General features: G+C 45.7%; 1 protein-coding gene across 1 annotated transcript in view; it reads right to left on the reverse strand.

Annotated features, from left to right (window-relative positions):
• Window positions 1-27,665, reverse strand: part of gucy1a2 (guanylate cyclase 1 soluble subunit alpha 2) — a 161,092-nt gene that overhangs the window by 44,036 nt on the left and 89,391 nt on the right. The window lies entirely within an intron of this gene.

Genomic DNA, 27,665 nt, shown 5'->3' on the forward strand with positions numbered 1-27,665 from the left:
AAATTGGCACAACGTCAAGGAATCTTGATTGGGATATTGTCCTTAGATTATGTTGAGGGCCAGCACAGAATAATGTAGACATTCGTGCATGAAAGAGAAATAGATAAGGATAGATGCACAGAGTCTATTTCCCAGTGTAGGGGAATCAGGAACCAGAGGTTACAGGTTTAAGCTGAGAGGGAAACAATTCAATGGGAACCGGAGGGGGCCACCTTTTCATACAGAGGGTGGTGGGTATATGAAATAAGCTGCTAAAGAAGGTAATTGAGGTAGGCTCTACCAACATTTAAGAGACATTTTGACAGGTACATGGATAGGAAATGGTTAGGTGAATCTGGGCCAAACGTGGCAGGTGGGCAGTGTGGCTGGGGCATCTTTGTCGGCATGACCAAATAGGATCAAAGGGCCTGATTCCTTGCTCTCTGACTATGATATAGTTTTTTTTTAGCCCTATCTGCCACTTCCTTTATCCCCCATTTACTTACTTAGCTTCCTGTGATCTTTCAGCTCAATTATTCTGTAATATTGCATTCTGATACTTTCTGGCTAAAGATATTTTGCCTGAATTCTTGTGTTTATCAGTAATTATATTTATGGCATCTGTTTTTGGATTTATAGATGTAGTGAGTCCATAGAGCAACATAACATGGTAAAAGGCCCTTCGGCCCAACAGATCCATGTTGACCAATTTGCACAGATGGGTAATCTGAGAGTTGGTGCAGACCTTAAGGACTTCATAAATTGGTGGACTGGTGATGAGTCTGCACATTCACGAATGAACTCGTGACTCTCAATCTAAATGTTCCTAATTCAGTGATAGTCCCTCTAATTTACCAATAGTCTCTCTAATTCAGTGATACTCAGAACATTGTCATTGAGATGCAACTTAATGCTCTTCCGCTATTCCACAGTTCGCATAGCTGCACCCCTTCGTTATCGCCTCTTCCCCAGCCAACAATAGGCCATTATGGGCTCCATTCGTCCTTGACCATCTAATGCTGGCCCTGATTCATTCTGGCCTTTTCCTGCATCCAGTTCCACCCTCCCAGCCCCCCCCCCAACCTGGACTGGCAGTCTGAAGAAGGGTTCCGATCCAAAACGTCTCCCATTCTTTATCTGCAGAGATGCTGCCTGACCAGTTGGGTTAGCCCAACACTTTGTGTCTATCATTTGCAGCTCTTCGAGTTCTCTGTATCAGAACAACATTTCCTTTCCGAACAGAGTAAAATAAATCATACATTTCCCGTTGAAATCTGTTAACACCGGGACACTCGTTAAAAATCAATTTGAATTAATTTAAGAGCCCAATCCTCTCATGGATGTTCGTACCCCTGGTGTTGCTGCGCAACCCAGCAGAGCAACAAAGATAGTAGAATTATGAGGATGAAAACAAATCTTCATCTTTAGAGAGGAATGGGATTTTTATTCTTTGTGCCCAGTGGTAGAGATAAACACTTCTCTGCAATCATTAAAATTAATGCGATTTAAAAAAAATCAAAGACTAAAGGCAAAATCAGCTTACTCTCCAACACACATAACAGTCTCTTTGAATTGCTGATCAACCATAGCACTCAACGTCACAGAACTTGCATGTGGGGAGGAGTCTTACATTAACGGAGACCAGGTGATAAAATACATGCAATAAATAAAGACACAAAGTGCTGGAGTAACTCAATGCGTCAGGCAGCATCTCTGGAAAACATGGATAGGTGATATTTCGGGTCAGGATCCTTCTTCAGACCTGAAACAGCACCAATCCATGTTCTCCAGAGATAGACACACAGTGCTGGAGTAACTCAGCGAGCCAGGCAGCATCTCTGGAGAAAAAGGATGGATGTTCTGAGGATCACCCATCTAAGGACTGGAGATGCTGCCTGACATGCTGTGTTACTCCAGCACTTTGTGTCTTCTTTTGCAAACCAGCATTTGCAGTTCCTTGTATCTCGTTTTTACATGCAATAAATACGTTGGCTAAACTTAGTTTTTTTTAACACTTAAGATTTATTTGGTTGCATTTTCAGAGGATTTGGGTTTAATTATAATTATGTTATTCAGATCACTGTATGCGCTTGCTTGGCAGAATGGTGCGGTGAAGAAAGAGCAGTATTAACATCACATAACTGTACTGCTGCTCACTTTCATCTGAAGAACCTGAAAGACAATAATTGAATGTAGCTGTGAAGCCCAAGCTGATTCTCAGACCCATGTAATAGAGTCATAGAGCCAAACAGCACGGAAACAGGCTCTTCGATCCACTTGCCCATGCTGACCCAGATGCCCCATCTATACTAGTGTCACCTGCCTGTGTTTGACCCATATCCCTCTAAACCTTTTCTATCCCTGTTCCTGTCTAAATGTCTTTTCCAGCCAAACATGATCCATTATAAGCTCCACCCTGAGGTCATCTGTTGCCGGCCCTGATTTGTTCTGGCCATTTCTCATCTCCAACTCCTGCCCCCCAGCCCCACTCCCTCCCCCCCCCCCCCCCCCCTCCCCCACCCCCCCCTCCCTTCCCCCCCCCCCTCCCTTCCCCCCCCCCCCCCCCGCCTATGACAATGTTCCCAGTAGCTTCATTTATAGAAAGCACCACCGTGCAAAACTGCAATACTGTCATTACAGGTTGTTTAGTTTAGTTTAGAGATACAGCGGGGAATCAGGCCCTTCGGCCCATCGAGTCGGTGCCGACCAACGATCCCCATACACTAGTTCAATCCTACACACCAGGGACAATTTACAGAAGCCAATTACCCTACAAACCTGCACGCCCATGGAATGTGGGAGGAAAGCAGAGCACCCGGAGAAAACTCACACGGTCATAGGGAGAAGGTGTAAACTCCGTGCAGACAGCACCCTAGTCAGGGTAGAACCCAGGTCTCTGGCACTCTAATGCGGCAACTCTACGGTGCACCACTGTGTCGCCGTCTTGGAAAAGAGTCCCTGATCCTGCCCCCTAAATCTCACACACTGACCACCAGGGGCACCAGATGGCTGCCCTGCCGGCAGTCTGTTCGTTTTTTCACCCTCTTTGTTATTTTTTAGTTTGTTAAAAGTTTTTGCTTTAATGTTCTTCGGCTTGTTTTATGTGTAGGGAGCAGGGAGGGGATTGGGGGAAACTTTTTGTTCAGGTTCTTACCTTCCCGGAGATGTGATCAATTTTTGGATTACATTATCCGGGCTCTGCGGCCTACCATCGCTGGAGCTGGAGGCCCCCTCGGACTGTCGTGAGCCCCACCGCGGAGCGTGGACTTAACATCGGAGCTGATCCCTTGTCTGGGATCGCTCCCACCATGACCACCGCGGAATCAACACCAAGGGCTCGCAGTCTCGAGTGAGGCCCCGACGCGAGGTTCGATCGTCCAGGGTGGGGGAGCTGACGATTCCCCCGAAGCGGGAGCTTGATTGCCTCGACGCGGAGGGCCTGAACGCCTCCGGCTACGGGAGTTAAGAACATCCCATCAACGGGGGCTTGAGGCCCATGACCGAGGAAGAACTAAGGGAAGGACTTGAACTTTATTTCGCCTTCCATCACAGTGAGGAATGTGTAGGAGTCACTGTGGTGGATGTTCATGTTAAAATGTGTTTTTGAATGATCTGTTACTTTTAATTGTATAACTGACCTGGCCAATGAAATTCCTCGTATGTTGCAAAACATACTTGGCGAATAAAGTGTGATTCTGATTCTGATTCTGATAATGCGGCTTTTAAGCTTCAAGTCTCACACACTAATCGGCCATAATGTGGCTTTTAAGCTTCAAATTCAAAAGCTTCAAATGGTGCCTTTTTGAAATTCAGTAAAAATATTTGTAAAACCAGTTATGTAAGTGAATGAAAACATTTATTTTATTCTGAGATAAAAGAGGTGCTCATGACAGTACAGTGTACCAGCACCTCTAAACATTAAAGCATTATTTTATCTTCCAGCCACAAGACACATATCTTTATCAATTGTGCATATTGGCACCTTATTGTCGACCAAAACAGCACTGCATCAAAGGATGCCAAGGATGCAGTCTTTCAATTTAGCAAGCAACAATTCAAAAAGTTTTTGTGTTATATTGTACATTTCCCCAAATACAAATCGGTTCCCTTTTCATGTTCTGCACACTCTGTTAATGTTTGATTACACCAGTATCTGAGTAAGGTCCAATTTTAAATTGTCTTCTTGATCTCAGTGGTACCCTGAAGTAATCTACCCCAATACTCATTAACAAATTCCAAAGAAAATGATCCTAATCTAACATTAATTTCATTTTCAGTAGATTTGATATGAATGCAAATATAATCTTTATTTTATACAGAGGTTTTGAAGGTGAGATAAAGAGCATAATGTAATTTATTCTGATTCCATGTTAATAAGAAGCATGCTCATTGCCAGGGGTGGTGGTGGAGGCAGATACAATGTTGGCATTTGAGAAGCTTTTGGATGGGCACATGGACATGCAGGGAATGAAGGGATAAGGACAAAGGAGATTAGTTTAATTTGGCATCATGTTCAGCACGAACATCCTGTGCAGTGTTCTTCAATGTTCTTTGTACTCATGCAGTATACCACTCCTCTCTAACTTACTTATTTTGCCTAGATATGTTCCATCTACTCTTTACATGGCCGCAGCATAGCCACCAGCATATCAAGACCAGTCGCACACCGGTCACTCTCTCTTCTACCCTCTCCCAACAGGCAAACGTTACAGAAGTGTGAAAACGCATACCTCCAGATTCACGGACAGTTTCTTACCAGCTGTTATCTGGCAACTGAACTGTCCTCTCACTAGCTAGAGTGCAGTCTTGACCTCCCAGCTACCTCACTGGAGAGCTTTGAACTATCTCTTGCATTAAATGTTGTACCCTTTATCCTTTATCTGTGCTGTGGATGGCTTGACTGTATATCATGTATATATCATCTGACTGAATAGTACACAACAAAAGGTTTTTCACTGTACTTCAGTACACATGACAATATAAAACTAAATCAAACTAAATATGCATGGACTAGGTAGAGTTGTGATCTCATTTGACTTCTGCTGAACAGATGAACATAGAAGGAGTAGACCACTCTATCCCTCGAGACTGGGATTCAACATGATCATGGCTAAATTGTCACTGGCCCTGTCTCCACTTCTGTGCTGTGCCTTGAAGCCCCAATTTTTTTTAAATGTAGTTACTTGCTCCATAAATCCTCCAACGATCTAGTCTCCAAAATTCTCTATGGCAAAGAATTCCAGAGACTCGCCATTATTGAGAAGTTCCTATGCACCTATGTTTTAAATGGCACCCTCACCCAATCTAGGTCCCCTGATTCGAGATTCTCCCATAAGTGAAAACATCTCAGCATTTACACCTCAGGAACATATTGGTCTGAAATACGACAGGTGGTGCAGCAGTAGAATTGCTGCCTTACAGCACCAGAGACCCGGGTTCGATCCTGACCATGGGGTGCTCTTTCTATGGACTTAGTACATTCTCCCTGTGAAGGGGTGAGTTTTCTCCAGTTGCTCCAGTTCCCTCCCACACTACAAAGACGGAAAAGTTTGTAGGATAATTGGCTTTGGTAAGTTGTAAAATTATCCCTAGTGTGTAGGATAGTGTTAGTGTACGGGTTGATCGATGTTCGGACTCAGTGGGCCAAAGGCCCTGTTTCTGCACTGTATCTCTAAAGTCTAAAGAATAAGGTCACCTCTCATTCTGTCTATGAACTAGAGACAAATGACATCCGCAGTGAGAAATCTATGCTTGAGTTTTGGTGCCAGGACATGTTCTGTATGAGCCCACTGCCCGTTTCAAAGAGTTCCACTCAGTCCCCCATAGCTGAGCTTACACCGCATGCTGTCATGTTAGGAGCAAAGAGGTCCTTCTGTAGTTGTATAGGGCCCTAGTGAGACCACACTTGGAGTATTGTGTGCAGTTTTGGTCCCCTAATTTAAGGAAGGACATTCTTGCTATTGAGGGAGTGCAGTGTAGGTTCACAAGGTTAATTCCCGGGATGGCAGGACTGTCATATGCTGAGAGAATAGAGCGGCTGGGTTTGTATACTCTGGAATTTAGAAGGATGAGAGGGTATCTTATTGAATCATATAAGATTATTAAGGGTTTGGACATGCTAGAGGCAGGAAACATGTTCCCGATGTTGGGGGAGTCCAGAACCAGGCGCCACAGTTTAAGAATAAGGGGTAAGCCATTTAGAACGGAGATGAGGAAGCACTTTTTCTCACAGAGAATTGTGAGTCTGTGGAATTGTCTGCCTCAGAGGGCGGTGGAGGCCAGTTCTCTGGATACTTTCAAGAGAGAGCTAGATAGGGCTCTTGAAAATAACAGAGTCAGGGGATATAGGGAAAAGGCAGGAATGGGGTACTGATTGTGGATGATCAGCCATGATCACATTGAATGGCGGTGCTGGCTCGAAGGGCCGAATGGCCTACGCCTGCACCTATTGCCTATTGTCTATTGATCACCTTTGTCATTAACACTTCTTTACTTTAGACTTTACTATAGAGATACAGTATGGAAACAGGCCCCTCGGCTCACAGAGCAACACCAACCAGCGATCACTCCGTACACCAGCTCTATCCCACTGGGAGGAAACCGGAGCACCCAGAGAAAACCCATGCGATCACAGGGAGAACATACAAACTCCATACAGACAGCACCTAAGATCAGAATTGAACCCGGGTTGCAGGTGCTGTGTCAGTGGAAAGAGAAATGAGAGATATAGCTAGTGATATGGAGAGATAGAGAAAAAATGAATGAAAGATATGCAAAAAAGTAACGATGATCAAGGAAATGGTCCACTACAAAGGACAAAGGACAAAGGACATTTATTATCACACTAACTACACTAATACCCTACACTAATTTCATTTTATTATCCTCGGATTACAATTAACTTCCCCAGACACTAATGCTCCCCTGCGAGAGAAAATTCATATTGGCCGATCAAACTACCAAACTGCATATCTTTGGGAGAACTTGGAGGAAACAGGAGCAGTTACTGGGGTAACATGCAAACTCTGCACATAGATCAATGGAGGTTAGGACTGAACACTGGGTCACTGGAGGTGTGAAGCAATAGATCAACTATTTGCACCACCGTGCCATTACTCTTTCTTCTAAATTATGTATATATACATTATCAAAGGCCTTAGTGTATTTATTATCCTGAGGAAAGTTTCAAAAAAGTTGCATCTTCAAAATCTCCAAAGAAATCTCCAAATATATAATCTTGCATCCCATTCGATTATCCAGGCAGCTTTTTCACTGAGAAGGTGGTGGGTATATGAAATGAGCTGCCAGAGGAGGTAGTTGAGGTAGGTATCTTAACAGCATTTAAAAGACACTTGGGCAGGTACATGGATGGGGAAGATCTAGAAATGCAGGCAAATTGAACTAGCTTTGAAGGGGCACCTTGCTTGGCATGGACAAATTGGGCTGAGTGTCCTGGTTCTGTTTTTTTATGATTCTACGAGTCTATCCACTTTGGATCAGTCGTCCATTTCACAGACATTTCTGTGTAGCAGCTTTAAAACCATCTTATTGTTCAGAACATCCAACTATCTAATTCAATTTTTACTGATAACCCTCTCTCACATTCTTAGCTAATTATCCATTCAGCTTTATTTTAATCAATACAACCTTGACTTGCAATTTAGGAAGCAATTGCTCCTCTAAGAGGATTGTGGCCTTTAATAGAACAGGACTCGTTAATAAACAGTTCACACAGACTTTTTAATTTCCTGTTAAGACATTGCACAAATTATAGTAATTAATTCTGCTGCAGTACTAAGTTGCTTATCCTTGTTTTCCTGCAACACATACTCAATCAGCAAAACAAAGGAAAGTAGTATCAAGAAGAGGGCATAACATTAATCTGACAGGAGCAAAATTTAAAGGAGACTAAGTTGGACCCGTTGGGTTCCTGTCACACAGGAGGCCTGGTCCCCCAACGCAACCTGTTCCCCAACGCAATATTCCACCATTCACCCATAGCCCCAACTGCGCAGGTGCGGCTCATTTCCCCTCAAACCCCAGCACTACCTCCCCCTCCTCTTCATCCCCCCTCTTCTTCCCCTCTGCTCCCCAATCCCTCCCTCACCTCTCCCTCCTTCTCCTTTCCCCTACCCTCAGTCACTCACTCCCTCCCTCCATAACTCCCCTCCCCTCCCTACCCCCATCCTATCCCTCTATCCTCCACCTCCCCCACTCCTCACCTCCCCCTACCCCCCCCCCACTATCCCTCCTGCCCTCCCCCACTGCCCTTCTCTCCCTCTATTCCACACTCCCTACTTCCCCACTCCTCCCCCTCTATTCCCCCTCCTCGCCCACTCCCTCCTCACCTCCCCCACTTCCTCCCCCTCTTCCTCGCTACCCCTCCTCTCCGTCAATCCCCCCACTCTCCCTCCTCACCTCCCCAGGATCTCGAGACTGCCAGCTTGAGTTGGGGCTGTCGGGGGGGGGGAAGCATCCTGCAGCCAGGTGAGGGGGACGACTTGGGGCGGGGGCTGTCAGGGGGGGGGGGAGGCGAGCGTCCTGCAGCCAGAGAGGGGGACAGCTTGAGTCAGGGGCTGTTGGGGGGTTTTGGGGGGTGAGCGTCCTGCAGCCGGGGGATGGGGACGACTTGAGGCGGGGGCTTTCGGGGGGGAGTGACCGTCCTGCAGCCGGGGAGGGGGACGGCTTGAGTCAGGGGCTGTCGGGGGCTGTTCGTCCTGCAGCCGGGGGAGGTGGATGGCTCAAGTCGGGGAACCCCAACCCAGGGCCCGGGGTGGCAGAAATTAAAATAGAAGGAAACTTACCCGTGGAGACTTCGCTTCGCCGTTGTGATGAGGGGGGGAAAAGATGGTATTCTTCGAAAATTATATTCTGGAAAGGCCGTTGGGTGCCCTTTGCGACGCTAGTAAAGACGCGCACGGGAACTCTCCCCGACTGCGCATGCATGGTTTTTAGGGTTTTCAAACCTTAATAACTTTTAAAATAAACCATCGATTTGAACAAAACTTTTCACTTACAGCACAGGACAATGGTGAGTAAGGTGGGGCAAAAATCATGGCGCTATCGTAAACCATTTTTGCAAAATAGAAAAACAACGCTAACCTGCAGATAACAAGATGAGAGTTTTAGTTATATACTAGACTAAGTGGGACCCATTGGGTACCATGTTCACACCGGAGGGCTGGTCCCCCAACGCAATATTCCACCTCTCCACCAATTTCAATATTGGTGGCCAGTGGGGGGGGGGGGGGACATTCTGGAGCGCTAGTATGGGTGTTGTGGGCTGAAGGGACTGGTTTCCAGAGGGCTAGTATGGACATTGTGGGCAAATGGATTCTTGGGGTGGCAGCAGTCACGTCTGTTGTGCTGGCAGCTCACTCACTCTCAGCTGGTGGGCTGGCAGTTGAAATTCCACTTCAAGCAGGGTGCAAGGCCACCAAATTCAAGTGCAGTTTCATGCCATTTCAAGCAGGGTGCAAGGCCACCAAATTCAAGTGCAGTTCCATGCCATTTCACGCAGGGTGCAAGGCCTCACAGTTCAGTAGACATTCAGTGTGTTCAGTTGATTCACAGTTCCGACAGAGTCGTGGCCTCTCCCTCCCCCATCTTGCAGAGACTGAGCCACACCCACACGTCCGGGTTTTATAATCCCTCCCCCTCCCACCGGAAGGGGCGTGGCCTTCATGGCGTGATCGACAGGAGAGTTTTTTAAACACTAATAAAATATTTATTTTCATTGATGGGAAGAATCCTCTGCACCTGATGAGCGGAGGTGGACTGAGTAAGATGGCCAAAAATCACAGCCGTAAGTGGTAGCGTTTTATCTAAAATCAATATACAGTGCAAACAGGAAGTTGTCAAGTTTAGACTTTTAATCATTTGCCATTTCAAACAAACCACCACCAAACATTTGCTGTGCTTTATTTCAAACCAACCACCACCAACCGTTTGCTGTGCTTTATTTCAAACCAACCACCACCAACCATTTGCTGTGCTTTATTTCAAACCAACCACATTTTCGTTTTCAAACCACATTAAGGGCACTCAAGGTCAGTAAAACCACACTCACAGTTTAGTCTACATGTGTTCCATGTTATTCACAGCTCAGACTGAGAGACGTGACCCTCTCGCTCCCCCATCTTGCAGAGACTGACTGAGGTACTCAACACTTCCGTATTTTATAGTCCCTCTGGAAGGGGCATGACTTTCAGGAGAGAGAATCTCAACATTTTTTAAACACTAATCGATGGGAAACATCCTCTTGTCCTGCTCAGCAGAGGGGGACTGAGTAAGATGGACAAAAATCACAGCCGTAAGTGGCAGCGATTTTTCTAAAATCAATATACAGAACAACAGGAAGTGGCCAAGATCAGACTTTTAGTAATATAGATACTAGACCAAGTGCAGACCTGTTGGGTCTGCTCTCCCAACGCACCCTTTCCCTACCCGTAGCCCCCATGGGAGGCGTGGTCCTCCAACTCAAGCCGTTCCCGAACGTAAGATTCCAGCACTCCCCTGCCTCCCTGAGCAGTGGGCTTTAAAACAAATTCCAATTGCACTTCCCCTGCGTGTTGCAATAGCAATTTGCCCTCCCCCTCCTGTGAGGTGAAAAGTTCAGAGTGTTCCTGTCGTCACTGCTAGCTGAGCCATTGTGACGTCATCAGTTGAAGCTGGTCGTTTTGAAATTCAAAGTATTTTGGTTTTGTTTTTACTTTAATCAGTAATGTCGAGAAATAAAGCATAAAATGGTTAGTGAAAGTGATCTCTGCCTAGAGGGAAAAAATGTGAATCAGAATATGTAAAGACCTTGTGAAAGTTGGCATTTTTAAAGCTTTAATCGTGAATAAAGTGTCAAATACAGGATGAAAGCTTCAGTGAGGCTGATCACTGCTGTTCGAGCCATTGTGACGTCATCAGTGAAAGCTGGTCATATTAAAATTAAAATCTTTTGATGTTTTTATACTTCTTACTTTTAGTCAGTAATAAGTCGAGAAATAAAGCATAAAATGTTCAGTGAGGGTGATCCCGGCCTCGAGGGGAAATATGTCAATCGGAATATGTAAAAATGGAATAATTACCGCGTAGTGTTTTTACGAAGATGTAAAGACAACCACATATACACACACATATACACACACATATACACACAAGTACAAGATCAGATGTTGAGTCTGCTCCCCCAACCCACCCGTTCTCTACCCGTAGCCCCCACGAGAGGCGTGGTCCTCCAACTCAAGTCGTTCCCGAACGTAAGATTCCAGCACTCCCCTTGCCTCCCTCAGCAGTGCTCTTTAAAAATAATCCCATTGCACTTGCCCTGCGTGTTGCAATAGCAATTTGCCCTCCCTCTGCTGGTCGAGCCATTGTGACATCATCAGTTGAAGCTGGTGGTTTTAATTACAAAGTCTTTTGCCTTTTTTAGACTTTTAATTAGTAATGAGTCGATAATAAGTCGAGAAATAAAGCATAAAATGTTCAGATAAGGTCATTCCGGCATCGAGGGGAAATATGTCAACGGAATATGAAAAAATGTTATCGGCACCGCGTAGTACTTTGCATTTGTTTTCAAGGAGAAGGACATGAAGGACAGTAAGATTAGTGTGGAGAATACTAGTATGCAAGGTCAGTTTGAGATTATGAAGGAGGAGGTTTGGTGTTCTTGAAGAGCTTTAAGGTGGATAAATCCCCAGGACCTGATAGGATCTATTCTAGGTTATTAAGAGAGGCAAGAGCGGAGACTGCAGGAGCCTTGACAAAGATTTTCATCTTTTCCAGCTACAGGAGAGGTTCCGGAGGACTGGAGAATAACTAATTTTGTTGCTTTATTTAAGAAGGGAAGTAGAGAGAATCTGGGGAGACTCGCGTCAGTGGTAGGGGAGCTATTGGAGAGGATTCTTTGGGATAGGATTTACTCCTATTTGGAAAAGAATGGGTTAATTAGGAACAGTAAGCATGGCTTTGTGCATGGCAGGTTGTGTCTTATTAACTTGATCAAGTTTTTTGAGCAAGTGATCAATGAAGTGATCAACGTTTCCCATCAATGGTACTATTTCATTGGTTGCCATTATTAATAACCAGTTTATTTTCCCAAGTTTTCTTTTTAGCTTCTCAAAATCCAATTTATCCACCTGCCTTACTCAATAATGAATTTAAAATGTATATTATGGTCATGATAATTTGAATATTCCCCTATCTTTATACTTTATTTTCTCCATTTTCTCCAGATTTAATAACCTTTGATTTTATATCACTTCATTGAGAGGTCCCTTCCTTTCCCTGCAAATTCCTCCAGCCCTAAGACTTTGCAGGTATCTGCAAACTCTGAGCCAATGCCATTGCCAGGACTACGGGCCTTTATGGCCAAGCTAAGAATTTAAATTTATTTTACAATCGGACTTGAAGGGTACGCGATGGTGCCTAAAACATGACGACTCTTGCATAAGGGCCCAATGTGGTCCACTATCTTACACTCACATACTTAGTATGATTGTGCCTAATGTATAGCTGCAATTTCGTTGAACTGTATGCAAAAAAATAATTTCACTGTACTTAGAAACACATGATAATAAAGTACCATTGAACCATTGATTTATTTCTGACATATTCCTCAGTTTTGAATTGATTGATTCCAGCATTAGTCAAGGTGTAATAGCTAATAAGCCCTCAAGCTCCAGAATTAGCTCCTTAAACCTTCCTATCCATCTACTTACAACTTTTAAATTGCAGGAGTGTGAAAAAACGTAAAGAAAATATCTGGAAATGTTTGGACATGAAACCATATTGATGAAAGAATATAAGAAAATGTCCAGAAATGGATTTGGACATGAGACATTGAAAATGAAAGCATAAAAACATAGAAAATAGGTGCAGGAGTAGGCCATTCGGCCCTTCAAGCCTGCACCGCCATTCAATATGATCATGGCTGATCATCCAACTCAGTATCCTGTACCTGCCTTCTCTCCATACCCCCTGATACATTTAGCCACAAGGGCCACATCTAACTCTAAAACATCTAACTCTAACATCTAAAACACTGGGGTAAGTCAGAAAAGCATGAAAGCATAAAAGTAAATAAAATACTATAAAAACATAGAGGATGATTAGCTATTTTTAATTTAATTTAAAGGTACAATGCACAAACGGGCCTTTCATCCCACCAGGTCCACGCCGACCAGCGATCCGCGTACACCAACACTATCCAGCACACTAGGGACAATTTATCATTTTTAGCAAAGCCAATTAATCTACACATTTGTATGTTTTCGGAATGTGGGAGGAAGTGGAAGCACCCGGAGAAAACCCATGCGGTCACAGAGAAAACATACAAACTCTGTGCAGACAGCACCCGTTGTCAGGATCGAAACCGGAATTCGGGTGCTGTATGGCGACAACTCTACCACTGTCCCACCCTCAAATTTGATATTGCTAAAAAAAGACACAGAGTGTCAGGATCGAGTTGTGTATCAGGGTCCCTGGCATCGTAAGGCAGCAACTATACCGCTGCGTCACCATGCCTCCTCTTTTGTGTGTAATCTCACTGCAGGAAGGATCTGAAAATCATTGAAAAGACAGTGGAAAGTATCACTACAATTACAGTGTAAAAGGTATTAGCAGTTATGAAGAAAGTTTTCTGAACAAATAAGTTTGAAACAGGAGGAATGGATTTTCTAAAGTTTTGAAAGATCTTCGGGAGATGTATAGAACGTGGTTATTTTCACTTATTGGTCTGTAGGAAGAAGGGGATATGGTCTGGATCACCTCACAGCAGTTAAGTTGGTTAAGAAGGCTTTCGGCACATTATAACCATATAACAACAACCATATAACAATTACAGCACGGAAACAGGCCATCTCGGCCCTTCTAGTCCGTGCCGAACACTTACACTCACCTAGTCCCAACTACCTACACTCAGGCCATAACTCTCCATTCCTTTTCCATCCATATACCTATCCAATTTATTTTTAAATGATAAAATCGAACCTGCCTCCACCACTTCCACTGGAAGCTCATTCCACACAGTTACCACTCTCTGAGTAAAGAAGTTCCCCCTCATGTTACCCCTAAACTTTTGTCCCTTAATTCTCAAATCATGTCCTCTTGTTTGAATCTCTCCTACTCTCAATGGAAAAAGCTTATCCACGTCAACTCTGTCTATCCCTCTCATAATTTTAAAGACCTCTATCGTCCCCCCTTAAGCTTCTGCACTCCAAAGAATAAAGGCCTAACTTGTACAACCTTTCTCTGTAACTTAATGCTGAAACCCAGGCAACATTCTAGTAAATCTCCTCTGTACTCTCTCTATTTTGTTGACATCGTTCCTATAATTTGGTGACCAAAATTGTAAACCATACTCCAGAATTGGCCTCACCAATGCCTTGTACAATGCCTTTAACATTACATCTCAACTTCTAGACTCAATGCTCTGATTTATAAAGGTCAGCACACCAAAAGCTTTCTTTACCACCCTACCTGCATGAGATTCCACCTTCTGGGAACTATGCACAGTTATTCCTAGATCCCTCTGTTCAACTGTATTCCTCAATTCGCTACCATTTACCATGTATGTCCTATTTTGATTTGTCCTGCCAAGATGTAGCACCTCACACTTATCAGCATTAAACTCCATCTGCCATCTTTCAGCCCACTCTTCCAAATGGCCTAAATCTCTCTGTAGACTTTGAAAATCTACTTCATTATCCACAACACCACCTATCTTAATATCATCTGCATACTTACTAATCCAATTTACCACACCATCATCCAGATCATTGATGTATATGACAAACAACAGTGGACCCAACACAGATCCCTGAGGCACCCCACTAGTCACTGGCCTCCAACCTGACAAACAGTTATCCACCATTACTCTCTGGTATCTCCCATTCAGCCACTGTTGAATCCATCTTGCTACTCCACTATAAATACCCAACAATTGAACCTTCTTAACCAACCTTCCATGTGGAACCTTGTCAAAGGCCTTACTGAAGTCCATATAGACAACATCCACCACTTTACCCTCATCAATTTCCCTAGTAACCTCTTCAAAAAATTCAAGAAGATGAGTCAAACATGACCATCCAGGCACAAATCTATGTTGACTGTTCCTAATCAGACCCTGTTTATCCAGATGATTATATATATTGTCTCTAAGTATCCTTTCCATTAATTTGCCCACCACTGACGTCAAACTAACAGGTCTATAATTGCTAGGTTTACTCTTAGAACCCTTTTTAAACAATGGAACAACATGCGCGGTACGCCAATCCTCCGGCACCATTCCCGTTTCTAGTGACATTTGAAATATTTCTGTCATAGCCCATGCTATTTCTACACTAACTTACCTCAATGTCCTTGGGAATATCCTGTCAGGACCTGGAGACTTATCCACTTTTATATTTTTCAAAAGTGTCATTACTTCCTCTTCTTTGATCCTCATAGTTTCCATAGCTACTCTACTCGTTTCCCTTACCTCACATAGTTCAATATCCTTCTCCTTGGTAAATACCGACAAAAATAAATTGTTCAATACCTTCCCCATCTCTTTTGGCTCTGCAGATAACTGTCCAGTCTGACTCTCTAATGGACCTATTTTATCCCTCGTTATCATTTTGCTATTAATATAGCTGTAGAAACCCTTTGGATTTCCTTTCACCTTACTTGCCAAAGCAACCTCTTATCTTCTTTTAGCATTTCTAATTTCTTTCTTAAGATTCTTTTTACATTCTTTATACTCCTCAAGCACCTCCTTTCATGCTGCCTATAATTATTGTAGATCTCTCTCTTTTTCTGAACCAAGTATCCAATTTCCCTTGAAAACCATGGCTCCTTCCAATTATTACTCTTTCCTTTCTACCGAATAGGGCAATAAAGATTTTGTACTCTTAAAATGTCACCTTTAAATGTCTTCCATTTCTCTTCTACATCCTTCCCATAAAACAAAATGTCCTAATTCACTCCTTTTAAATCCTTTTGCATCTCCTCAAAGTTAGCCTTTCTCCAATCAAAAATCTCAACCCTTGGTTCAGTTCTGACCTTCTCCATAGTTATATTGAAACAAAAGGTATTGTGATCACAGGACCCGAAGTGCTCCCCAACACATACCTCCATCACCTGACCTGTCTTATTTCCTAACAGGAGGTCCAGCACTGCCCCTTCTCTAGTAGGTACCTCTATGTATTGGTCTTCATCAGTCAGAGTATTGAGTACAGAAGTCGGGAGGTCATGTTACAGGTGTTAAAGACTTTGGTGAAATACATTTAGAGTATTGTGCTCAGTTGTGGTCACCATGTGAAAGGAAACATGTTGTCAAGCTGGAGAGAGTGCAGAGAAGATTTACGATGATGTTGCCAGGCTCTGGAAAGATTTAAAAGGAAACTGAGGGGTAACTTTTTTACACAAAGGGTGGTGGGTGTATGGAACAAGGAGGCAGTTGAGGTAGGTACTATCACAATGTTTAAGAAACATTTTGACAGGTACATGGATAGGATAGGTTTAGAAGGATATGGGAAAAACACAGGCAGGTGGGACTAATGTGGATAGGGCACGTTGGTCAACATGGGCAAGTTGAGCAAATTTCTATGCTGTCAGACTCTATGACATCAAAGAATGAAGGATGACATTAGAACTCAGACACACAGAGATAGAAGCACAGACACGTAACACATAAACATTAGGATATATTCCTTCACTGCACAGCAGTGACTCAAGACCTATAGCATTGTTAAAAAATGATTTGGACAAAGCTTTGAAAAAGAAGCTGAAAGAAAAAAAGTAAATAAACTTTTGGATGGGGGCACTAGACAAACAGTACAGTCTGAAGAAGGGTTTCGACTCAAAACGTCACTTATTGATTTTCTCCAGAGAAGTTGCCTGACTCGCTGAATTTCTCCAGCATTTTGTGCCTACCTTCGGCATAAACCAACATCTACAGTTCCTTCCTACTGTTACGATGAGCGGAATAACCTCTTGTTGTTGTTGTGCTGTCTTGCAAATGATTCTGAAAGCGTGCATGTAAATTTGCTCAGATTCTCAAACGCTGCAAAATTTGAAATACATCAAAATGCACACTAATTATATGCTGAATGCTTTGAATTGCTCCCACTCTGAGCAAATTATGAATTGGTAATCACCTCTTGTGCACAAATGTAACTGAGCACTTGCCCCTGGGAAAAGGCATAATTTCACTGATACCTGCGTTCTCATCCACCTCACCCAGCACTATCATTATGTTTTGTTCACAAATGACATTTTCTGGTGAGAGCTTTTAATTACACTGTTTATGGATCAATATTTGCATACTTAAATTCAAAGTTAAAATCCTTCAGGGTTGTTTAATTTAACTGGCATTTGACACTGATAAACTTAACCCTGACAATGCTACACATAGGTCAATAATACAAACAGAAAATGCTGGGGAAAACACAGGAGCATCTGTGGAAAGGGAAACAGTGAATGTTTCAGAGAAATGGAGGCACATGGGACAGCTGATGCCTGTGTACAAAAAACGTGCCGGAGTAACTCAGCCGGTCAGACAACATCTATGGAGATTTTGGATAGGCAACGTTTCAGGTCGGGACTCTTCTTCAGTGATAGTCTGAAGAAGGGTCCTGACCCAAAACATCATATTTAAACTTTAGAGATAAGAGAGCGGAAGCAGGCCCTTCGGCCCACTGTGTCTGTGCCCACGATCATCCTGTACAGTAGCACTGTCCTACACACTAGGGACAATTCTTTACCAGCCAATTAACCTACAAACCTCTAGTAGAGAAGATTCACCAGGCTCTTTGAGGAAAAATTTATATGCAACTAAGATTTAAACCATCCCACCCTTATCTTGTAACTCTGTCCCATCATTTGAGATTTTTCCCATTTGTGGAAACTTCTCAACCTTATCAGACCCATGACATGATGAAATTGAGAGTTTGCAATCTCTACCCGCTTCCAAATAGGGTCCAAAAGCAAAAGCAGCAATTTCTCCAAAGCTTCCTTCATGATCACTCTTTCAGTCACACCCTCCTGTCACCAAGCACTGATCAAATTCAAGGTGAATAATCTATTGATTGCAACTGGCTCCTAGAACATCAGGGTAACTCTACCCTCTCCCTGAATTGAGTCTAAAGTCTAACTCAATTCCAAGCCAAAATTCCTCAAGCAGCTAACATATGCTGCAGTTATCATTACTGTGAACTACAATGTTGCATGTCACATATGTTGCTCCTGCAACACATTATATGGCCAGCTATCTCTGGTTGCTTCAATTAGTTTGAATGTAATTGTTTAATAATCTACTCGTTAGTTGTAACGTAATTGTTTAATAATTACTCTTTAGTTGTACTAATATCTCCCACTTTAAGTCTCTTGCCTATTAAGAAGAGAATCGTAAGAAAGGCATGCCTACTTTGAAGACCACTGCAAAATCTCCTCAAGGTATGCTTACTTTGAAGAACTTCTCCTCAAATACTTTGTGAGTATTAACCAGCATCTGCAGTTCCTTGCTCCTACATTTTGATTGCTCCACCACAGCATCTCTTCAAGGCATTCTTACTTTGAGGAAGTTCTCCTCTAAATGAGTCAGAAGAAGGGTCTCGACCCAAAATGTCACCTATACACCGTGGAGCTGGATTCCGTGCTGCAGGCTATTTACTTCCTGGCTCAGGGAGATCACATAACGGGGGGAGAGAGAGAGAGAGAGAGCAAGAGAGAGCCCGGGACGGAGAAGCCAGCCTTTCGTTCGTTCAACCACCACCTCCACTGGTTGCGCCTGTGCCGAAGGACACCGTGGCTGGCTGGCAGGCGGGCTGGCATCGCTGTCTGTGGGTGCTTCCAGTCGGCTGAACTGACGGTGCGCGCTGGTGTTCTGCCGCTCCGCTGCTCCGCTGTTCTGGCTAGCTCAGGAGCGAGACAGAGTTCGGCCAAAAAGTTGTTGCAGCCGCAGGAACCGAAGTCCAGAAGTTCCTGTCGGCTGTACGAAAGGAACACAAGATTGCTCCGTGTGAGCAGACTTGAAGCAGGTAGGTGAATTGTCGCTGGTTCGCAGATTCTCGGGAGACACGGGGCGTCGCGATGTGCTAGGTCCTGTTTTCACGCTGTGTCTTTAAACTAAACTAAACACCATCTAACTATTCAAAAATATTTCCACACAAGAGATTTCCATACCACAAAGTTTTGCAGGCTCAGGTTTCCAGCAGTTTTTGGCTTGTTTTAGATATCCAGAATATAAATAATTGTAATTAAAGATGTTCACCTTCAAATTACATACATTTCAAACCCCTCGCAAGATGATTTATAAATTCTCATTTTCAAAATTTCCATTGTTGTCGGACCAAATTAACAGGTTGCAGCTGCTGGAAGGAGAACTGTGCTCGCAACTAAATGGTAATTATAATCCAATTTTAATCATACCTCAGCTGCCATCCTACTGCAATGAAAGTAAGTGAATAGAAAGATTTATCAAGATGCCCCATTAATATTATATGTTCTGCACTTTTATTCTTAAGCTGAGAAAAATTGCACTGAAGACTACATTGGAGAACCTCAGGTAAATTGTAACATAAAGCCTCTGTATTAGTCTTATTTCAATAATAACATCAGACAGTAATGTCCACAAGTCAACTGGTAAACAGAGACGATCACACAATTTTTGGGACGTAGGATAAATCAGAACCTCCCAAAGGTTACAGGGCGAACATGCAAACTCCACACAGACAGCACCCGAGGTCAGGATTGAACCCAGGTCTCTGGCAGCGTGACGCTACTAGCCGTGTCACTGTGCTACCCTGGATTAAAATTCTTTAGACTTTAGGCTTTAGAGATACAGTGTGTAAACAGGCCCTTCGGTCCACTTCGCCCCCCCCCCCCCATACTCAAGCACTATCCTACCTACTAAGAACAATTTACAATTTTTACCGAAGCCAATTAACCTATAACCCTGTACGTCTTTGAAGTGTGGGAAGAAATCAGAGCACCCTGAGAAAACCCAAGTGGTCACAGGGAGAGCGTGCAAACTCTGTACAGGAATGTAGTACAAATGTAGTCAGGAACCTCCCCGGGTGCCTGGCTCTGTAAGGTAGTAACTCTACCGCTGCGCCATTGTGCTGCCCTTTCCTTTGACACTTTTATGCCGAACTGACCAGATCAGCTATATCATCCTCCATTCTAAAAGATTTTCTCCTTCCCATCAATGATATTCCCAACTTCTGTATCATCTGTAAATTCATTTCACATCCCCAACAATTAAGTCTAAATCGTTAGCATATGAAGCAAATGGAAAGGTGCTCCTTCTGAGCCACATGGAAACCCTATTGGAAACAGCCTCCCAGCCACAAAAATAACAATCCGTCACCATCATCTTTTGCTTTAATTGCCCTTATATCTAATGCATTCAATAGAACATAGAACAGTACAGCACAGGAATGGGCCTTTCATCCCCCAGTATTTCTGCTGAATATGATGCCGTTAAACTGATCTCATCTGCCTGTAAATGATCCATATCACCCCATTCCCTAAATATCCAAGTGCCTATCGAAAAGCCTCTTAAGTGCTACTATTGTATCTGCCTCCACCACCAACCCTGGCAATGCATTCCAGGCCCCCACTGTAGACTAGTGCATGTTCCTTTAACACAGTGACCTCACCACTACTAACCACTCCCCATATCACCAGTATAATTGTAACCTCCCCACCTCCAGATCGCTCTCTAGCTCCGGTGACAGACCACGGACAGCTAGGACAGGAATGTGTATGAATAGTAATGTGTGTGATTAGTAATAAAACAGTAGTGAAGACTTAGTGTGTTTCCAAGTATCTTTACATGGTGTCATAGTAGTACCTTGCGCCTCCTGTTTGTCGGGTTTTATTTACTTTTCGCCCAGTTCCCTACCCTTCATTGTTTCTCCACCGTGTCTTTACCATGGCCAACTCTTGTCGCAAGCCTGATATGTTAGTTTTCGACTCCGACATTGCCCATCGGTGGGCTGTCTTCCGACGCGACTTTGAGCACTACATTGCGATTGCCCATCCTGATGCCACCCCCGCGATACAGTCACACCTGCTCCTCAACTTGGCTGGCCCGGAAGCCCTGGAGCGATCGGAGTCGTTTGAATACGGTGCTGGTGAGGATGCTCAGGACCCGGTATGTCTTTTGGCTAAATTCAACGGTCTGTGCGACATTCCCACCAACTGCAGTCTAGAGCGGTTTAAATTTTTCAGTCGGTGTCAGGCACCCGGTGAGCACATTGACACCTACATTGCCGCGCTACGGCATCTAGCACGGCGTTGCCGCCTGGGCGCGCTGACCCCCGATCATATGACCCGGGATGTCTTGGTGTTTGGTCTACAGGACGAGAAACTGCGGGCTGAACTTCTAAGGAAGCCAGATCTGACTTTGAACGAGGCTCTGCACGCCTCTCGCATGGCGGCGGCTGTCGCCTCCGTGCAGCCTGCAGCTCAGAACGTTAATGTTGCCATTGTTTCTGGACGCTGGCGGGTAGATGGCCCGCAGTGCCAGCGTGGTTCCCCCGCCCCCTCGGGTGGCAGCCCGTGTCGTTGCCCCAACTGCAACTTTGCATCACATCAGTTTAATGTTTGCCCCGCGCTGGGGAAGACTTGTAATTTCTGCAAAAAGCTAAATAATTTCTCTGCCGCTTGCCGCTCCCGTGGGAAACCTGTTCCTGCTCCCAGGAGAATGCTAAACAATCTTGGGGAGGCTGATAGCGCGCTCGGTTCACGGTACCAGTCGGACGAACTCCCTGATTCTGATACCAGTTCTTCCCATGATGATTCAAGCATTTTTTCACTGTTGTGTGCACCTGCGCTGATACTGTGAATGGGTTGACCTTCCCAGCAAAGGTCGACACGGGGGCGGTGGCCAATGTTATGTCAGTGAGCCTCTTCAAACAGATAAGGTCTGGGGAGAAGGTCACTCCCAGCAACTCCCGTCTACATGCCTACGGGGGAGGCGTGCTCGTACCAGTCGGGAAGGCAACTCTTATCTGCAAGGTTTTGAAGGCCGCTCGGCCCCTCACTTTTTATCTGCTGGACACTGAGAACATCACGCTGTTGGGCGCCCGTGCGTGCCAGGACCTCGGTTTGGTCTCCTTTCACCGCGATATCCACCAGGTGCGGACCCTCCTGGACCCCCTGTGTGAGTACCCTGATCGTTTCGACGACGAGCTGGGCAGGCTGCCCTGCAGTTACAAGATCGTTGTCGACCCGGGTGTCGAGCCTGTGGTCCGCCCTCCACACCGCGTCTCCTTTGCCATGAAGGACAAGATGGAGTCGACTCTGCGCCACATGGTGGCCGTGGGCATCCTCAAGGAGGTGAGTGATCCCACCCGGTGGGTCTCCACCATGGTTGTTGCTGCAAAGAAGGATAAGAGTGAGTTTCGCATTTGTATAAACCCCAAGGACCTGAACCTTGCCATTAAGCGCCCGCACTACCCCATGCGGCCGGTGGAGGACATCGCTGCACAGATTGGCCCGGCCACTGTCTTCTCAGTCCTCGATGTCAAAAGCTCTTTCTGGCAGATACCGCTGGATGAACGTTCCTCATACCTGACCACCTTCAGCACACCCTTCGGCAGGTTCCGTTTCCTTCGCATGCCATTCGGGATAAATTCTGCCAGCGAAGTCTTCCAGCGCACCATGGAACAGCTGTTTGCCGGTCTGCCGTGTGCTATCATAGTCGATGACATCCTGGTCTACGGGAAGGACGTCGCTGAGCACGGCCTCCACCTCCGCCAAGTCCTGGACAGGGCTCGTGAGATCAACCTTAAGCTCAACCCTAAGAAGTGCCGTTTCCGCGTCCCAGAGGTCACGTACGTGGGCCACGTCTTCACTGCTGAGGGGCTGAAGCCCGACCTGCAGAAGACGGCTGCGGTCTCTGGGATGTCTGCACCCGCCGACGTGCCCAGCCTGCAGCGCTTTCTGGGCATGGTGAACTACCTGGGGAAGTTCATTCCCTACCTCAGCGAGCTGAGTGCACCCCTGCGGGAGCTGATCAAAAAGGATACTGCCTGGGCTTGGTTCCCGAAGCACCAGAATGCGTTTGACATCCTGAAGTCCAGACTGGTTAGTGCCCCCACTCTCAAGTTCTTCGACTTGCAGTGACCAATTGTCCTCACCTGCGATGCCTCGAAGTTCGGTCTTGGTGCCGCCTGCCTGCAGCTTTACGATGGCCTGCAGCTGCCTGTCTCCTACGCTTCTCGCACCATGACCCCCGCTGAGCAGCGTTATGCTCAGATCGAGAAAGATCTCCTCGCCGTGGTGTTTGCCTGCTCGAAGTTTAAGGATTACATCCTGGGCAACACCTTCACTGTCGAAACCGATCACCAGCCGCTGGTCACGATCCTGAATAAACCGATCCACGTCGCCTCATCCCACTTGCAGCGAATGATGCTGCAGCTCCAGCGGTTCACGTTTCGGGTCGTGTACCGCAAGGGCAAGGACATGTTCGTGGCCGACACGCTGTCCCGCGCACCGCTGACGTCCACTGCCCGACACCCGTACGAACGAATCGTCTGACCTGATGGTGTTAAACATTAATATTGTGCCTTCACAGCAGATGCAGTCCCTGGTCCAGCACACTGCCAAAGATCCTGCCCTGCAACAGCTTGCCGACATCATCCGGCGTGGTTGGCCTGACCGTCCCTCATCCTTGCCGGCCGGTGCCGTGCCCTACTTCCTGGTCCGGGATGAGCTTGTGCTGCACGACGGAGTGGTGGTGAAGGGCCACAAGGTTGTGGTGCCTGCTGCGCAGCGGGACCACTACTTTCAAGCCGCCCACAGCGGCCATCCCGGGGCCGAGGCCACTCTGTCCCAGGCCCAGAGCCAGTTCTATTGGCCCGGCATAGCCCCGGACATCCGGGAGAGGGTCTCCGCCCGCTCCACCTGCAATAGCCTCTCTCCCCATCAGCAACGGCAGCCGCTTCTGCAACAGCCTGCCCCCGATCTGCCATGGATGGCGGTCGCCACTGACATCTTCGAGTGGCGTGGCAAGCACTTCCTGGTCCTTGTGGACTCCTACTCCAGCTGGTTCGAGGTGGACCAGCTGCCCTCCCTCACATCTGCTGCTGTCATTGGCAAGCTGCGCCGCCACTTCGCAACCTTTGGCTCCCCTGCGAGTTTGCAGTCGGACAACGGTGGCCAGTTTTCCAGTGTGGAGTTCCGTGATTTCGCTGCCACCTGGAACTTTCGTCACTTCACCAGCAGCCCCGAGTACCCGCAGAGCAACGGCCTTGCTGAGCACGCCGTCCGCAGTGCCAAGGAGCTGCTGGAGCACTGCAGACTTTCCCGGTCGGACTTTTACCTGGCCCTCCTCAACCTCCGCAACATCTCCCGTGACCCTGCCCTGTGTTCGCCTGCTCAGCGGCTCATGTCCCGCACCACGCGCCCTCCGATTCCTGTGTCCCAACGGTCCCTGGTGCCTTCTGTCCTCCGCCCTGATGCCGTCCAGGAGCGCATTGCCCAAAAGCAAGATATACAAAAACGCTCCCACGACAAGTCCTGCCGCCCCCTTCCACGTCTGTTCTCTGGTCAGGTCGTCCGGATGCAGTCCCCCTCCGGCCACTACCCTCTGGCGGTTGTCGTCGGCTCTGCCGGCTCACCGCGGTCTTACCTCGTCGACCACGAGGGTACCATCTACCGCCGGTCCCGCCAGCATTTGCAGCTGGTCAATGAGCCCGCTCCGCCTCCTGCTGCCCCTTTCGCCCCCCCGATTTCTTCCTCTCTGCCTGCCGCTCCTCGCATTCCCCGAACTCTGCCCTCTCAGCTCTATGTGCCCCGCTCCCCTGCTGCCAGCCCGCCCTCGCCTGTTCGCGTGCCCGGCCCTGTGCCAGCTTCCCCTCCCCGGTCTCCGCACCATCCCTCTCCTGCCCGTTCTCCGGCTCGTTCGCCCGCTCCTGCTCCTGCTCCTGCTCCTGCTGTTCCTGTGGAGAAGGGGGAGGGCGGGTTGCGTACCCGCTCCGGGCGGTTGGTCAAGCCGCCTGTACGTTACGGGGAATTTGTTTAACTGTTGCCTGACTGTGTTTGTGTTTAACTGCTTGTAGCGTATGAGTCGTGGTCGCCCTGTCACTGCTGTACTGCTTTGTTTCCAAGGGGAAGGATGTAGACTAGTGCATGTTCCTTTAACACAGTGACCTCACCACTACTAACCACTCCCCATATCACCAGTATAATTGTAACCTCCCCACCTCCAGATCGCTCTCTAGCTCCGGTGACAGACCACGGACAGCTAGGGCAGGAATGTGTATGAATAGTAATGTGTGTGATTAGTAATAAAACAGTAGTGAAGACTTAGTGTGTTTCCACTCGTCTTTACACCCACTACTCTCAGTGTCAAAAGCTTGCAACGCGCATCTCCATGAAACTTTCCCAACCTCTCACTTTATAGCTATGCCCTCTAGTACAGGGTATTTTCACCTTGGGGGGGAAAGATAAGAGCTATTGATTTTATAAGTTGGGACATCATGATATAGTCATAGAAGTTGTGGATGAGATCACACTTGGAATAATGTGCGCAGTTCTGGTCGGCCAGCTCTAGGAAGGATGTCATTAAGTTGGAAAGGATGCTGAAGAGATTCACCAGGACGTTAGCAAGATTTGTGGCTTAAGTAAAAAGGGAGAGACTGGATAGGCTGTGACTTTTTCCTGTGTAGGAGGCTGAGGAATGCATTTAAAGGGGATCGAGAGAAAGTTTATTTTTCAACAAAGAGTGGTTTATATTTGGAACGCACTGCCAGAGGAGATGATGGAATTGGATAAAATTACTATGTTTAAGAGGGACACTTATCTTTTGATCCATTACATGACCATTGCTCATTCTCAGATATTCCTTTGTTCTTTTTGTAATTATGACGCATTTGTTGCATTTTCTTTGATTTTTATCTGGCAGCAGTTTATTCTGCTTGCTTTCTTATTTCACTTTTAATTTCAACACTACACTTGCTAAATGCTTCTAGCCTTTCAATGGTATTACGTTCTTGATATCTGACACTCACTGCCTTGTTTTGCCAGGTTTACATTACACCACAAATGTAGCCGGGACAGAAAATGTATCAACTCCAATGAATAGAACAGAATTTATAAACACTAAGAGAACATCAAGACCAAGCTCTTTTCACTTGCTGATTCTCTCCAAGTGCTTCTAAATACAATCAGGGTAAATTTGCATGTGTCTTTAATTGTTTAGCTACACATTTTGACAATCAGTTTAACTGAAAGAACAGCATGGAAATAACTTTAAAGGACACAAAGTGCTGGAGTAACTCAGCGGGTCAGGCAGCAACTCTGGAGAACATGGATACGTAACGTTTCAGGTCAGGACTCAATAAAGGCTAAGTCAATGGATATTTTTAAGAGATTCTTGATTAACATAGAAACATAGAAAAAAGGTGCAGGAAAAGGCCATTCAGCCCTTCGAGCCAGCGCTGCTATTCAATATGATCATAGCTGATCATCCAAAATCAGTACCCCATTCCTGCTTTCTCCCCATATCCCTTGATTCTGTCAGCACTAAACGCTACATCTAACTCTATATGAATATATCCAGTGAATTGGCCTCCCCTGCCTTCTCTGGCAGAGAATTCCACAGATTCCCAACTCTCTGGGAATTTTCCTCATCTCAGTCCTAAATGGTCTACCCCTTATTCTTAAACTGTGACCGCTGGTTCTGGATTCCCCTAAGATTGGGAACATATTTCCTGCATTAGTATGGTGTCAGGGATTATGGGAAGAAGGCAGGAGAATTGGGTTGTGAGAGAAATATAGATCAGCCATGATGGAATGGCAGAGTAGACTTGATGGACAGATGACACCTGACAACTTTTCGAAAGTAAATTTACCCCCACCCTGCTTTGTTCAGTAATTTGAGTTCACACTTCTACCATAATAAAGCAACCAACAAAGGGGACATTTTAAAATACTGAATCCAGAATCAACAAATTTACCCCCTGGGTAGGCAAAATTCACCCCCTGGGGGTAAATTTACCTCAGGTTGGGAACTCTTGCCATATGAACATGAACACAATCGGTCGAAATGTCACCTATTATCCATGTTCTCCAGAGAAGCTGCCTGACCTGTTGAGTTACTCCAGTACTTTGCATGCTTTTGTGTAAACTAGCATCTGTAATTCCTTGATTCTACATGGAAATCACTTTTGGGGAATAGTTAGATAACCATGGTATAATTTAAAGCAGCCAAAACACATACTAACCTGCCCATCTTAGACATAAGGGCAGTGATTTGGGCTCAGTCACCTATTAAGCTGATACAATTGGAAAATAATGTTTGAACAAAGATTTGCAATTGCATGTTGTTATTTTAGTTTAGTTGAGTTTAGTTTAGTGACACAGCGTGGAAACAGGCCCTTCGGCCCTCCAAGTCCGCACCGACCAGCAGCCACCCATGCACTAGTTCTATTCTACACACTAGGGACTATTTACAGAAGCCAATTAACCTACAAACCTGCAAGAAATTGGAAAGTGCGATGGAACAGGAGCACCCGGTGAGAACCATATGGTCACAGGAAGAACACGCCAACTCTGTACAGACAGCACCCAAAGTCAGGATTGAACCCAGGTCTCTGGCACTGTGAAGCAGCGACTCTGATGGATGGGATTTATATAGCTCTAAGGCTGCGCTGCCCTTGTCTTTCTAGTCCTTTGTCCAGGGAATTAAACTTACAATTTCA

Source organism: Amblyraja radiata, chromosome 6 (assembly GCF_010909765.2).
Source record: "Amblyraja radiata isolate CabotCenter1 chromosome 6, sAmbRad1.1.pri, whole genome shotgun sequence".
Taxonomy (NCBI): domain Eukaryota; kingdom Metazoa; phylum Chordata; class Chondrichthyes; order Rajiformes; family Rajidae; genus Amblyraja; species Amblyraja radiata.